Source organism: Papio anubis, chromosome 16 (assembly GCF_008728515.1).
Source record: "Papio anubis isolate 15944 chromosome 16, Panubis1.0, whole genome shotgun sequence".
Lineage (NCBI taxonomy): Eukaryota > Metazoa > Chordata > Mammalia > Primates > Cercopithecidae > Papio > Papio anubis.
Window position 1 is genome coordinate 10,979,860 of NC_044991.1, and position 11,044 is coordinate 10,990,903.

The window sequence follows — 11,044 nt, forward strand, 5'->3', positions numbered from 1 at the left end:
GCTGGAAAGGTGCTAAATAAGTTTTGTGTTATTATTTTCTATTTTTAGTCATACTTTTAAAACTGAGACGGAAATAAAAAGGGCAAAAGCAGGACGCTTGATGATAAGTTGGTCTCCATCTCCAGTCCCACCTCTTCCCCTCAGACAGCCACGGCTGTCCCTTCTACACGCAGGAAAGGACCCAGCCCACCCGCCCTGCCCCATCCCATTCCCGATTTGTGTTTCACACAGCTGATCCCGCACCTGCTGTTTAGCTAAGCATCTTACAGATCTTCCTTTATCAGATGGACTCGATTCTCTCTAAAGGCTTCCTGGAATTCCACTGTGTGAATGCTCCCCAGTGCAGAGTGTCTGGATCCCTCTTTGATGGAACGTCAGGCTGCTTCCGCGCCGTAGTAAATAGTCATCCCGCGGAATACATTCCTAAAGGTGGAATTGCTGGGTTGAAGGTCACAAGGGCTCCCTGGGAGCCACACACTAGCTCAGCCCGACAGTCTGTGGGGTGTCCTGCACTGGTCCGGCCTGGCCCTGTCCACCTCCAATGCCGGCTTCGCAGTCAAGCCCATTCATGTTTTGACTGTCATTCATTCTTTCACTCATTCATTCATTGTCATCTCCTCTGGGCCGGGCCCCAGGTGCTGGGGATTCACACAAGGCCTAGCCCAGCCTTCAGAAACCTCCAGTCTGGGGCTGAATCTTCCCCTTCTGTGAAATCTCCTGGGATGCCCCCGATTAGGGCCTCTGCCCCCTCCTCTGGGCTCCCACTGCAGTGGGTGAGTAGTTTGCACAGCTTTTCATCTGTGATAGAGACGCACATAGGCACCTTCCAAAGAGACTTTGTTCTACCGCCAGTGACAAGGGTGAGCTCCCTCCCTCCATGAGACCAGCCCCTGTCCACCACTGATCGGACCAGGACTAACTGGACTCCTGTCCTGGGAAATCGAAGCAGCTGAGTGTCAGGCAGGTAGTGCTGGGCTTGGGAGTTGCTGAGGAGGAGGTAAGAGAAGCTATAGGGCCCCACACATGACAAAGCTATGGGACAGCCAAAAGGGCCTTGTCAGGGAAGCCTGCCTGTAGCGTGGAGGTTGGAGCTGGCAGACAGAGAGGGGCTGGGAGAGACTATCCCTAACTGCAATTAAGTGTTGGGAGATCCCCCTAGAGCCTGATTCAAACTCATCTGATATTTAAATCGGCTCAAGAGGGATTGGCTCCTTCCCATCCAACAAACCCTGAGAGCTTCCATCCTCAGCCCGGAGGGAGTCTTCAGGGAAGGAAGCCAGGTTCATCTCCTTCTGCGTCCTCTGCACCCAGCATGCGGCTGGAAAAAGGGAGGCTCAGAGCAGCAGCCAGTGGGCACTGACCGGGCACTTGCCTGTGCCAGGTGCTAGGCTGGGCATGTCATCCCTGTGAATCCCATCTCAGACCCGTGAGGAGCCACCACCACGTGCCCCTCTGCGCTGCAGCTGCTTCTAACGTCAATGTGATTGACTTCAACACCTCCACTTCCATCACCTCCACTTTCTTCACAACCACTACTGTCACATCCACTTCCATCACCTCCACCACTGTCACCTCCACTTCCATCACCTCCACCACTGTCACCTCCACTTCCATCACCTCCGCCACTGTCACCTCCACCACTGTCACCTCCACTTCCATCTCCTCCACTGCTATCAAAGCTGTGCTCAGTCTGCCCGACCTAGGCTTGAATCCTAAATCCATCCGTTTCTTACTTCACAGAAAGGTTTGATTTGCACCAGCAAAATTTCTGAGAAACGGAAGGAATGTAAAAACATATAAGCAAGGCCAATACCAAGGTCTGGAAAGGAGCAGGCTGGGCATCCTGGGGCCACCCATAACGGCTAAGCCTAGGTGCCCCCTGAGCCTGTAAGGCGGGGGCTGGAAGCACCTTTTCTGCTGCACACAGAGCCTTTGCTGGGCCCTTGAGGCTATGGGGTAATGAGGAAGACACGATGGAAACCAGCCTGTTCCAGAATGAGCAGGAAGTTTATTGTCCTTCTGAGGCTCCTGCAGTATGGGTACAGGGAACACTGGGTCTCAAAGGAGCGCACTGTGGCTACAGCTTATGTAAGTTAAAGAATAAAGAATCTCTCTCCCAGCAAGACATTTCCCACCCTCGCCCTGCTCCCCGCACTCCCAACGAGCAGGGACACTTCTGGGGGCAGGTTTTAAGGCACAGGCAGCCCCATCCTCATCTTGATGAGGACCATCTGGGTCCTTGCCAGGTCCTCCTCTTGGGCACCTAGAATCAGGGGCCCACTTGTCCAAGCACCTGAGGGATTTCCAGATGGGTCCAATCCTGGCGCCACTGGGGTCCGCCCAAGGTCCTCCCAATGAGAACATGCGATGAAAAGTAAAATGTTGCAAGTCTGCAGTGGGTGAGCTGAGAGCATGGGGACCCTAAGAGCTGCGCAGCCCCCTGCCATGGATGTGGCGTGTCAACCTAAGTAACAAACTAGGAGAGGCTCTCTACAAAAAATGAGGTTCATTTGGGAACGGGCGCTACGTGGGAATACGTGTGGCGTAGTAAACTGCATGCACTTCCAGGGAGGTCAAGGTAGACAAAGGTTTTTAAAGGAAAATGAAGCGGATTAGGTCATCATTTTGAGATAAGTATCCTTGGCTACTAGAATCAGGAACAAGGGTGGCACTGGGCCAAGGTTAGACAGTGGCAGTTGCTGGGCCAGTGTCCTCCAAGAGCGGTTTTCTGTGTAAGGTTGCAATGGCCTTTGTGCAAAGTGGTGATTTTTAAAGAGACTTTTATGATAGTTCTTAGTATCAGGCATTCATCATGAGAACCCTCCCTTTGTAGCCTTCTCTTGCTCTATTTATCAGGGTTTTAAACCCTGACTCCATTTTTACTCTGACAACTTTCACCAAAGACACGTGAGAGCAGCTGTGCCTGAGCAGAGTCTGGGAGAAAAGGCAGCTGACCGAGCAGCTTTGGCCTCAGAGCTCTTTGCCCTGGAGCAAAAATCCCAGGTGGCACCTCCATGCCCTCAGGGCAGGGCACCTGATCTCCAAGGAGAGAGAGAGCAGAGCAGGTGCCGGGAGCTGAGGGGCGTGTAATCTGGGCGCCCAGAGGCTGGCTGCTTTCCTTCAGGACCCAGCTGCTGCTGGCATGGCAGCCGCTGCTGGTTCTGGGCAGCCTTCTCCTCCGTTTTGGAGCCCTCCTGGCCACTCTGGGCCCACAGGCACCCAGGGGGCTCCATCTGGGGGGAAGTTTCTGATCTGCAGCAGGGTCCTGGGAGTGGCAGAGTCAGGCAGTCTCGTGGGCTGGAATTTGGGGCAGAGCTAGTGTTCTGGAGGAGATGGGACACTGGGGGCAGACGAGTCCCAGACAGGCAGTGGCATTACCTAGTACAGTGAGAGGGGGAGGGTTTGCAGCTTGGGGAGGGCTTCCTGCAGAAGGCAATGCCGCTGGAGCATCTTAAAAATTAGAAGTTCTTCTAAAACTCGTAGGAATTCTTTGGCAAAACATAGGAGGTTGGGAGGGGAAGGACATTCGGGCCGCCCGGGGGTGGGGTGGAGGACAACATGAGACCCACCCAAAGAGCTGTAGCTAGCATGGCATTTAGAGGGGAGCCAGTTATCATCCCAAAAGACTTAATCCTGGATATCTTCATCCTGAATGTTGAAATCCCAAAGCTATCACTTCTGGAAAAAATAATTTAAAAGTCTTTAAAAGACATTTATTTATATTTTTAAAAGGAGATTTATTTAAGAAACATATAAAAGCATGACAGAACACTTCACAGGCCAGTTTACACCATAAAACAGGCAATAACACCACACATATTTTTGCAAGCAGAAACAGCCAGGTATGCTAATGACAGTCGCCCAGGTATAAAAATTATTCAGGCAAAGTTTATTCATAAAGAAATAGCTCAAAAGGGGAAGTTTGCATGCATATCACCGAGTATAACAATTATAGGCAGACAAACCGTATTCATAAAGAAGTGAGTCAAAAAGGGACAGGGTACACGCACATCACCGAGGGAGTGCATGCACCTGGCTTCATAACCGTGGTCATCTGAAATATTACAAGACGGACAACCTAAGCCTTTTGACAAAATTGACCAAAACCCACAATGGGTCATCACAGCATGTGCAGGCACCTGAAGAACTGAGATCTCAAGAAATTTTATTTCATAAATGCAGATGTACAAAAAGGACATCTCTTCATCTACTGAGGAAGTTTCAATGTTTCTGTGTTGAAAACCAGGAAAGCCTTGAACAATGAGAACACTTGGACACAAGAAGGGGAACGTCTCACACTGGGGCCATCGTGGAAGACAGTATGGCGATTCCTCAAGGATCTAGAACTAGAAATACCATTTGACCCAGCCATCCCATCACTGAGTATATACCCAAAGATTATAAATCATGCTGCTATAAAGACACATGCACACGTATGTTTATTGTGGCACTATTCACAATAGCAAAGACTTGGAACCAACGCAAATGTCCATCAATGATAGACTGGATTAAGGAAATGTGGCACATATACACCATGGAATACTATGCAGCCATAGAAAGGGATGAGTTCGTGTCCTTTGTAGGGACATGAATGCAGCTGGAAACCATCATTCTCAGCAAACTATTGCAAGAACAGAAAACCAAACACCACATGTTCTCACTCATAGGTGGGAATTGAACAATGAGATCACTTGGACACAGGAAGGGGAACATCACACACCGGGGCCTGTTGTGGGATGGGGGGAGGGGGGAGGGATAGCATTAGGAGATATACCTAATGTAAATGACGAGTTAATGGGTGCAGCACACCAACATAGCACATGTATACATATGTAACAAACCTGCACATTGTGCACCTGTACCCTAGAACATAAATAATAATAATAAAAGAAAACCAGGAAAGCCAATGGTCTATATCTCAGGCTGAAGCCAAAAGCCTCAAGGGCCTGGGGTAGGGGGATGCTGGTTAAGTCCTAGAGTCCAAAGGTTGTTAGCCTGGCATTTTGATGTCCAAGGCAGCAGAAGGAAAGCCTGCCCTGGCTCTCGGAGATTCGCCTTTGGCATTTGTTCTCTCCACCTACTGGCTGCTTGGATGGCGCCCACCAACACTGAGGACAGAGCTTCCCGCCCAGCCCATGGGACCCACACACTGGTCTCCCCTGGAGACTCCCTCACAAACACACCCAACACAGTGCTTCATCCGGTCCTTCCTCCCGGCAAGGGGATGCCGAAAATTCATCCACAGATCTACCCTTGTCAACCTGGCACCATACGCATGTCCTGAAGCCACACTTAATTTCCAAATAAAGACAACAGCAAGGTCATCGTTCTGCCTAACATGATGCAATAGCCTGTGGCTGTGACCTTCGGGATTTTAGAATTTAAGGATTTTAGACAATCGGGATTTAGACTTTAGGGATTTTGATCTTTTGGGATTTTGACGTCCAGGATTATGGCATTTGGAATTGTGTCTTTCAGGATACGATCTAAACCCCCTTTTGAGAGAAGCTTGAAACAGCAGGCAGGGGCGGCGGGTGGGAAGGAGCAGGAGCCTCCTTCGGAAAGCCCTGGGGCCACCAAAGGTGAGGGGCTGGGGGCTGGACTCATTCACACTTAACACGGATCCTGGGGTGTGGGGCGGAGGGTAGGGCGAGGGGGGACCTGTGGGGGCAAGGGTGAGGGCCGACTCAGGACAGTGGTCTGGTCAGCAGAGACATTTAGGAGGCCGAGTTCTCTGGACGTGAACTTTGAGCCTCAGCCTGCAGGTGGCAATGAGTGGTAATAAAACAGCCGAGGGCGGCCAGGCACGGTGGCTCACGCCTGTAATCCCAGCACTTTGGGAGGCCTGGGCCGGCGGATTACTTGAGTTTAGGAGTTCAAGACCAGCCTGGCCAACAGGGTGAAACCCCGTCTCTACTAAAAATACAAAAATTAGCCAGGCATGGTGGCACTCGCTTCTAATCCTAGCTACTAGGGAGGCTGAGGAAGGAGAATTGCTTGGATCTGGGAGGTGGAGGTTATAGTGAACCGAGATCTCGCCACTGCACTCCAGCCTGGGCAACAGAGTGAGACTCCAACTCAAAAAAAAAAAAACAAAAAAACAGAAAAGAAACAGTCAAGGGCAAGAGGCCTCAGGAGACGACCAGGGCCACCATCACACCGTCACACTCAGAGCTGGGGGAGGAAGAGGCCCCACAGCTGTTAAAGCTGGCCATTAATCTAAGAGCATGTGGAATCTTCTCTAATGAGTGCTATAGTCTGTCCCCAGAGGCCTTGCTTCTGGAAGGCAGGGTGCTGTTGCCAGCTCCCGTACCAGAAATTCCGTTAACATATTATAGCTGCAGTCCTAAGAATCTGCTTTTATGTTCCAAAGACAGAGGATAAATGGCCTTTATCATTTTTATGTGGCTGGTGTCACTGCAGAGGCTGTACGTGGAAGGATCTGAGTTGCCTTTGCTGCATGTGGACCCTGTTTATTAGGTGTTTCAAGATCTTTCTCCAGGAAGAATTTGCATCTGGGCTGAGAAATGGCTTGGCCCATCCCAGAGCTAGATTACACAGGCCTTGTTCAACATGGTCCAACTCCATGGGACCCGTGTAGAGACACTCATCACCTCCAGTCAAAACTGCAGGGGAAGTCTGAGCAGGGGTGCCTGGGCCGGTCTGCAGTGACTATGTCAACCCCTGGCCTGAAGCCTCGCTGAGTGTGGAAAGCCAGGCCCCTGGGCTCGGTCAGCGACTCCACTGGGCAGACAGCCTCTCTCACCAGATGACCAGGTGAGGTGTCGTCAGGGCAGGAAGGCAAGATGCAGCAGGGGGAGCTTTCCCGCCTCTCACTGGGCATCATGGAGCTGCTCTGTGGCAGGATGGCAATCACCAGCCAACAGTGACACTGAGGCCTGGAGAAACAGAGTCACAGCCCAACGCCTCAGCCCTCCAACCAGCATCCTCTCCTCCTCTCAGGCTTTGGTGAGCCTGGGAGGGCCAGGGGCTTGGCCTGATGATAATTTTTCTTTTTCTTTTTTCTTTGTTTTTGAGACAAGGTCTTGCTCTGTTGAACAAGCTGGAGTGCAGTGGCACGATCATGGCTCACTGCAGCCTCAACCCCCTGGGCTCAAGTGATCCTCCTGCCTCAGCTCCCTGAGTAGCTGGGATTACAGGCACATGCCACGACACTGGGCTGACTTTTGTATTTTTTTGCAGAGTTTTGCCATGTTGCCCAGGCTGGTCTTGAAGCCCTAGGCTCAAGAGATCCACCCACCTCGGCCTCCCAAAGTGCTGGGATTACAGGTATGAACCACCACACCCCACCAGATGAGAATCTTAAAGTCACCCCAAACTGGGCAGGGCCTCGCTGGGTTTGAAGCTGGATGTATTCTGAGACGTCTGTGAGGGTCAGAGCCAGAGCCGCAGCACCGTCTCCAAGTTGCAGACTACTTAGTCAGGGCACAATCCATTTTCTTCATTACAGACCAGGTTCCTTGTCCATCTTTCAAACTAATGAGAAATCTTGCTTGGGGGTGTTGAGCTGCTACCTCCCCCGATTTTTTATTACTTTTCCCCAAAGCCTTCCCTGAATACAAATCTACACGGGGTGTGACTGCTCGTGAGCTGTGAAGCCAAATTTAAACCCGGGTCTGCTGAGCGGCACCCCAGGAATCCAGGGCGGAGTCTGCTGGGTGGGGGCGGGGAAGATGCTCGCACTTTTGTCTACGGCTGCACAGAGACGCCACTCCTGTCTGTCAAGCACCAAGTTTCACAGGGGGAATAAGAACCCTACAGATGAATCCTTTGTGTGCCCGAAACACTGCTGTCGGCCAGCGGGAAGGGAGAGACACCACAGCAAGGCTGCTGCAAAGCACAGTGCCCCGAGGGGGCAGGCAGGGACAGGCTCTGGCTGCAGGACCTCGTGGACCACCAGGTCCGAGATGGCCACGCTAAGCGGTCCCAGGAGACGAAGATCAGGGCAGGATGTTGCCAGTGTGCGTGGCCCATCAGGGCCTACCCTGGGAGAGCTGTTTTGCATGAAGAGGGGACATCATCCTCCTTGAGAGCGCAGGGGCCTCCGCAGGGCCCAGGGAAGCAGCACGCACTGGCCCTCAGAAGGCAGGGGACAGACACCGGCACCTGCACAGGGCTGAGCTGACTCAGTTTTCTAGGCTTGGCTCCCTGCTCACCCACCTCCCACCACCACCAAAGTGGGTAACAGCTCCTGCCCCTTTTTCTGGGAGAGGCTGGGGGTGGTAATATTGTTCATTCAAGGTCGCGTAACTAAGGACAGAGCCTGTCTGAGCCAGGCAGGGTCTGCACACACAACACGGCCATTTCGGCCCTCTTCCTAGAGAGGTTCACCCGCCCTGCAGAGGCCTGGGGAGCGGCAGGATGGAGCGGGTCAGAGCAAGGGCCCTGGAGTCAGATAAACCTGGTTCAAACCCACCTGGCAACCGCGTGGCCTTGAGCAAGGCATGTGACTTCTCCTGAATCCACCTTCTCACCTGTAAAATCGGGAGAAATGCTTCCTGCCTGCCAGGCCACAAGAGGCCAAGTAGGTGCCCAGGAAAGCCATGCTGCCCAGAGCTGCCCCCTGGGGCTGTGCCCACACTCCCGGGGCACCCACACCTCCAGGAAGAGTACCCTGGCCAGCACAGCCTGTGCCCATCTAGCTGGCGCTGAGTCAGAGCCTGAGTCACGGGGCCGCTTCCTCCAGCGCAGGAGCTCGCGTGGGCACAGATGGATGGGCCCTGCCTGGGGGTGGCATCTGCAGGCTGTGGTGGACTCGAGCGGCGTGAAGCCTGGTCATCAGTTTAGGAAAGTTCAAATGTCCCACTCATGCTCCTGTGGACGAGGCCCAAGACGCAGCACGCTTCCCTGGGGGGCTTTGGATCCCAGAACGTATCTCAGGGAGCTCACAAAATGCTTTCATGAGCATGGGGAAGTGGTGAGGTCGGCCTTCCTGGTCTTCCAGAACTTTCCCCATAGGTCTTTTGCCAGGCAGGAAGCAGAGCTCCTCTCGAAATTTACTTTGCGGCTCCTGAACAGAAATGGAATTTGCTTCAAGAATCCTAAACAGGCTAAGCGCGGTGGCTCACGCCTGGAATTGCCCAGCACTTTGGGAAGCCAAGGTGGGCAGATCACGAGGTCAGGAGATCGAGACCATCCTGGCCAACATGCTGAAACCCTGCCTCTACTAAAAATACAAAAATTAGCTGGGCGTGGTGGCGGGCGCCTGTAGTCCCAGCTACTCAGGAGGCTGAGGCAAGAGAATCACTTGAACCCGGGAGGCGGAGGTTGCAGTACACTGAGATTGCACTACTGCACTCCAGCCTGAGCCACAGAGCGAGGCTTTGTCTCAAAAAAAAAAAAATCTAAACAGAAAGCTGGGCTCTGGCACTGGCCCTCATGGCGTTGGCATCCCTGCCCTGCACACTGTGGCCTCGGGTGCCCTGCTGTGAAATGGGGTCTCAGCCTGCCTGGAGCCCAGGGCGCAGGGCACACCTGCAGCTTTCCTCCTCCAGCCAGTCACTCTTTGGGGCCCCAACCCCTCCTGGCCACTCCAGGCCCACAGGCAGCCTGCAGGTGCCCCACTCGGGTGGGAACATAGGCCAACTTCTGACCCACCTGAGTTAGGCAGTCCAGAGACAGCAGAGTGACCCAATAGCCCAAAGTGGCTGTAGACAAATCGTCTTGGGCCAAATCCCATTCTGCCTCCCACGCCTGGTCCAGTCAGGTTCCGCATGATTCAAGATCACAGCCCTATCCCTCGCTGTCGGCACCGGCTTCCAGCTCACGCGGACTTCACAGCCAAGCCAGCTTTCCTGGTATCCGGCTCCTTTTCAGCCCACTATTCCTCATTACTCTCCCAAACCGCTCTGTGTAAAGCCTCTCCCTCTTCCACCTTCGTGCCCTTCAACGGTTTGCAACAGCACTCATTTCTTAGCTAAGGGACTGGCCATCAGTCTTCTTAATCTGGCCTCATAAATCAGCCACCTGAGTACCCCCACACGCCTCCACTGCGCACCCCCCCTGAATTTCTGAATCCTCTAGCACCTCTTGGGGCAGCCCCAAGATCCCCAGCTCCCTCCTGCGGGGGACAGCCATGACCCCAATATACCCGGCACTGTCCTTCTCCCCTCCCCTCCCAGGGCCTATGCCCCAGGACAGGCTGAGGCTCACAGCTGCTCCTGCAGGATCCCTGCCAGCAGTCTCAGTAGCTGCCTCCCCTGTCAGCAGGGCCTTCTCCTGGAACGGGACATCTTAAGCTTGTTGGGATCCATTGTCCGTGGCGTTCCAGTTAATCCCCCTGGCAGGCGACTGTCAGCTTTAGTGAGAGGAGGCGTGAGGACTTGTCAGGACATACCTTAGGGTATGGAGAGCAGAAAGGGGCCAGTGGGGTCTGAAGGGGTTGGGGGCTAGCAGAAGCACCCCAGGGCCCGTGATCCCCTCTTTACAAAAGGCCCCTGGGCTTTAGCCTCCACTTGTGCAGAGCAAAGGGCAGTAGGATGAACCAGAGTCCAGCACCTGGCCTGGTGCGGCGGGCACTCAGGAAGGCTGGCAAAAGGCTATGTCTACCTACGTGGAAGCCCCAGTGAAGAGAAAAGGGTGTGTGTGTGTGTGTATGGTGGGGTGTGGGTGGGGTGGGTGTGGGGTGGGGTGTGGGTGCGTGGGAGCGTGTGTGCATGGGTGTGGGTGTGTGGGTGTAAGTGTCGGCCAGATGCGTGCGCGGCGCGGGCGCGGGGGCGCGCGTGCGCGGGGATGCGGATCGGCGCGGGGTGTGCAGGCGCGTGATGCGTAAGGTGGCGCGCAAGGCGGGGCGGGGCGTGGGCGTAGCGTGGGGTGGCGCGGCGCAAGCGGGCGCGCGCGGATCGCGGGCGCGGGCGGGCGGGGCGGGCGCGGGCGCGGGCGGCGCGCGCGGGTGCGTGCGTACGGCGTATGGGGCGCGGGCGATTACGCGCGCGCGCGCGCACGGCGACGCAAGGCGCGCGCATGCGCGCTGCGCGTAGCGGGCGTGGTGATGCGGATGCGCGCGGCAGCAGCGCGCAAAAGG